The sequence below is a fragment of the Antrostomus carolinensis genome, unplaced genomic scaffold (assembly GCF_000700745.2).
Source record: "Antrostomus carolinensis isolate BGI_N321 unplaced genomic scaffold, ASM70074v2 scaffold25192, whole genome shotgun sequence".
Lineage (NCBI taxonomy): Eukaryota > Metazoa > Chordata > Aves > Caprimulgiformes > Caprimulgidae > Antrostomus > Antrostomus carolinensis.
The window spans coordinates 3,060-8,276 of NW_010300533.1; positions in this window are offsets into that span (position 1 = coordinate 3,060).

Consider the following 5,217-nt stretch of genomic DNA (forward strand, 5'->3'; position numbering starts at 1 on the left):
ACAGCATTGTCAGCAGTCCCACACAAAACAAGCTAAAACAAGCTGAACTTGGCTGAAAAATTCTGCCACCCTCCAGATGTTTTCAACAAAGAGCCACACTTACCGCTATGGGAGCAGGTAAACAGCCGGAGCCTGCCCAAACGGCTCCCCAAGCACGCTGCCTGACCAGACCATTTTTCCCAAGGTTTTCCTCACCCAAAATGATCCAGTGGTCCTGCCCGACAGGCTGTACGAGTGCGAGCTGCTGGCCAGCACGCCACTCAGCGGTTCATCTGCTTTCATTAATTCCAATACGCTATGTTTGGTTCGTGCATATTTTCCAAGGAAAGAGGTAGGCTTGATTTGAAGACAAGTGTCGGAGACTCCCACCTTTCTAGGTCTGTTTCAGGAGTCCCTCACCCTCACGTTCAGAAGAGCATCCCACATCCCTGTGTCTGGCTTCAGCTCACAGACATACCATTTTGTTCTGCCTTCTGCTTGATTAAAGAGCCTTTCAGAGCCTGGCATTTTCTCTTTGTGACACTACACATATGCTGCAAGCAAACCCCCTCTCATCCGTCTTTCTGATAAGCTAAATATACTGAGTCGCTTAATTCTCTTACTGCCAGGCTTTTCCTCCCCCCCTCAAGCCATTTTTTGTATTTCTGCTCTATACAGCCTCTCTGATTTTCCTGAATCCTTTTCAAGATGTAGAATCCCACAACGAGCCTCTCTAATGCTTGGACACAGGGATTAAATCTGCCTTTTCCCATTCTCTGTCTCAAAGGGCTGCATTGGTCCTTTCTGCCATAGCATCAGACTAAGCATTCAGGCAGTATAGTCCCAAATCTTTTCCAGCCCCACTGCTGGCAGGTTAGAGCTGCCTGGAGTAGCCAGTGCGTGTCCCAGCTGCACATCCAGGACGCTCCTGCAAGGAGCTGGGAGGTGGGGGACACCTCCACTCCCACACACCTCCTCTGTCTGCTTCCTGTCCTGGGATCATGGATGTCACAGCTGCCTCTCTGGCCGTGTCTCAGAGCAGACTTGAGGATGGGCTTGCACTCACAGTGAGCACAAGGCGGGCACCGTGCCTGCGTGCCCTTGGGGGGCTGCAGGGTGGGATTTCCCTCCAGCTGGTGGTTGTTTTACTCAGGCAGCCAGCACATAGCTGCAGGTGCACATCAAGTGTCCGGGGCCACACACAGACCCCCACCACAGGGGAGAGGAGTGACACTTTTGGGGGGCTTGGGAAACTAAGCCTGGCAGGCGGAATCAAGGTTTGCTGAACCCCAGTGAGCTCTGTGGAGCAGACGCCCCGACTCTCAGAGATGACTGTGCTGTGAAATAAGGAGAGTGCAGAACTGAGGTGATGCCTGCAGACATTCAGGCTGGTTTGGGTGTGATGTCAGGGAAACATTTCACAATGCCTCTTCACATTTTACCCAACCTGCTCTCAGTGACAGCAGTCACTGGAATCTGGTGCACTGCCTAGTTACTGGGTGTCACGCCATGAAAACAGCCTCTCAAAAATAACAAACTGACTGGAGCTTCTGTCTTAATTCTGCCCTTAAAGAAACCGGCTCAAATAGTCTTTGTAGATTTGCCATTCAGAGGGTTTTCTTTCTCCTCAGCAGCCCCCTCAACGAAGTGCACTTGAGACCTGGGAGTGAAATGGGGAATCTTTCCCAGCCCTTGTACCACCATAGGATATCCCAGTACGCTTCCTTGCGCTGGTGCTGCGGGAACCTGGAAGGAACTCAGCTCCAGCTGTGCCCGTGCTGCTTCTCCAGAGTGCACAGCTGGACTGCTGCCCTTGAGCTTCTGAGATGACTGCTGAATAAATCTGAATTTTAGAGATGGTTAGAGCTGCAACGGCCATGGACCCTGGTGGGCTCATCCTGAGCCCTCCAGCCAGGCACCGCGCCACCCCCTTTCATGCCATAAAAATACCTGAAAGAGGCAGGAAGGGCAGGCAGGTACCGTCCAGCTGCTGCCTCCTCTCCAACAGGCATGGCAGGAGTGACCCAGTCTCACGTGCTGTCATGGAGGGGAGGGAATTTGGCACAGCAGTTGGACAAGGAGAGACTGCAGCTCCCCGAACCAGCCACGCTCATGCCACAGGCCAAGCCCACAGGTAGTTCACAAACAACAATTTGATGACACAATCATGAGCTCTCCTAAACACACATGTTCTTGGCTGGCGGGAGGCCAGTGCAATTCAAAGAGCCAAAGCAATGGGCAGAGGAAAGGCAGAGAGACCCACGCTGCTGCTGCAGAGGTGAAAGCATAGCTAAGGACATCCCGAGGGCTGGGTCACACAGCAAGGACCTTGTAGGAGAAACTGGGCAAAAGGAAAGGTCTGGCTGGTGAGAGCAGGAGCATCTATAAAGCACACTGCAGCTTTTCAACTGCCATCAACAATGACATAGGATTTTAACTAAAAATACGTAATACAAAGAATTAATAAGGCTCACGACAGATTAACAACTACATTTTGAGGTCTGTCAGTGAGCCAAGTCTTAATGGGGAAACATCAACAATGGGGAGCGTACCTAGACCCCCAGCGACCGTTTCCTGGTCTAGTGCCATTTAATAGCTTTTGAAATCAATCGTCTAGATGACAAGATGAAGGGTTACGTTTGTGGCTGATGAAATACTGAACAGGCTGTTTGCTGCTACAGCATGAGCTGAATGTCTTGATAAAACAATGACAACCCATGGCACAGTAATGGGCTGCAAAGGAAGGTACGTGGGTACGGAGAGGACAGGCTGTACTGCAGGGTGGAGGATCGGGGTGAGGGATGAGATTAAAGGAAAAAAGCCAAAAAAAGAGAGCTGTCCCCACACATGACTGCTGCTATGAGTCTGCATCGCAGTGCCTTGGCTCCGAGAGCCGTGAGCCAGAGGCGCGCGGAGGGGATTTCTGAGCAGACACATGGCACTGCTCGTGCTGCTCTACAGCTCTGGCAAAGCCAGCTTGTTGTCCAGTCCAGCTCTCCAAACTTCAAACAGACACAGAAATCACGAGGAGCAGCAACACCACTGTGAAAAGGAGCTAAGGCTTGGAAAGGCAGCAAATAAGGCTGTGTGAAATGGGAGGAGTGTGGGCTACGCTACTGCCCCAGGAGAAGGTCTCCTTGCTGATGGGGCAAAGGGGGCATTGCTACAGGGAGTGTGTCAGCCTGGCAGAGGGAAGTGTAGGGTCTGAAGGTGAAGAGCTGAAGATGGAAAAACCCAAACCTGAAATTAAGTACATTTCTTTGCAGCACAGTTGCTGAAGGCTGTGGGAGCAGCCACCCCAGTGTGAAGCAGCTTGCAAATAAGATTAGATGGTCTGAAGTTTTAATTTAATTTGTCATTATCTGTGGCTGGAAGAAGGGCTGCTGCGTGGTCACACTTGTTATTTTTCCCTGATCTGTACACAGCCCTGGGTTCACCTCTCCTTCCTGGGTGCATGTGGGGAAGCTCCTCGTCTCCTGTCCAAACAGTTCCAGCAGCAAAGAGGAGGCCAGGAGTGATTCCCATGTGCCAGAGAAGGCAGTGGGGAGGGGGAAGAGGGGTTCTACCTGAGGACTTCTTGACCCACTCTTCCAAATCACACGCATGTTTTTCTAAAACCAGGGGTGATTCAGCCTGACCTGGCTCCGTGGCATTACACCGCTCTCAAGCACAGGCAGCTGCCTGCAGCAGTGCTCACGTCCAGCTGTTTACCCAGGGAATGCCACATTTCCAGCCTGAAGCTTCAGTACTTTTTTAATTAATCGCACTGGAGCAAGCCTTTGTGCACCTTCAGCTGGCCTGTTGTGGTGATGGAGCCACACAGCCATGGACTCCTCTTTTCTCTTACCCCAGCTTATCTCCAGCTGCTCCGTGGTAAACTGAAGGCTCTGAACCCGAGTAACACCCCAGCGATCTTCACACAACACAGCAACCAGCTTTGGTGCTTGTACTGGTCTCCTCCAAACACATCTAAGTGACCTGCTGCCAAAACCCACAGCGTAAGCACAGCAGCCCACAGCTCTGCTGTACCAGACCCCATGTTGGATTTACAAACCTCTCCCGTTTGTGTTGCTCTGATTTCTTCCCTGCGTGCCCCAAGGAAATGTCTGCAAGCCAGTGTCGGTCCCAGCTGAGCCACGCTCCTGCAACTGAATTATGCCCCACATGAAACGTCACGTCATTTGTCATGATTTCAGATGTGAATTGTGGCCACGTGCTGTTGGGTTTTTTTGCCAGGCCAGGGCAGAACTGATAGCATGGGTTAGAGCACACTTCTTTGTAATAAATCACTTCACATCACCTTTGCTGGCCCCATGATTTGTTATAAAAATCATCAATTTAGCAACACAGCCTGCGCTGTGGTCAGCAGCTCCCAGGACATGTCTTGTCTGCAGAGCTGCAGGCTGCATGAGTGTCCCTTGTCAAAACCCTCTGTGATGCACCCAGGGACATCAAAGTCTCCCTGGGTGCAGGGCCATGTGCCCAGAGTGAAGACACTTTTTCCAGCATCCCTCGCCTGCTCACACAAGACCAGGGCAGGCACGATGCCTGCGAAAGGGACCAAGGAGACAGGAGGTAGCGAGAGTTCGGGAAGTAGTGGGAGGAAAGGGAAAGTGCCAGATGACTTGATGACTTTGCACAAATCCTGCCGGTCCCTGGGAGGGTGGCAGGAGGGGGTGCCAGAGCAGGTGCTTCACCCATGGGTGTGAGAGCAGCTGCCTGGCACAGGGTGCTAGGCTGGCAGGGGCCCAGCTGAGGCAGCCCCATCATGTCCCAGTGCCTGCCCTGCTCCTCTGTGCTGAGGTTTATCTGCTCCCTCTTGGGAAAGGAGAGGAGGCACGCAGGACTGGGTGGGCCATAGGGCAGCGCAGGGTCAGCATGGGGCACATAGGGGCTGGGCAAGATGGCTTGCCAGGATGTAGACAAGGTTTCATGCTCTGCTGCAGGGCATGAACACGCTGTGTTTTAGAGATTCAGCATTTGTGGCAACCTGTGTATTCCTGCAGCTGCTTTGCATAACGAGGAGTTAGTGCAACCAGGGGGAAATGCCTGTGGGTGCTGGCAGGACACGGGCTAACAGCAGCCATGAGGAGGCAGCTGCCAGCCACAGGCAGGGGGCAGCTGCTGCAGCACAGCAAACCTCTGCCCGTACACCACCGGCATTCACACAATGCCACAGTGGTAGGTACAAGCAAGAACAGGACTTATAGAATCATAGAATGGTTTGGATTGGAAGGG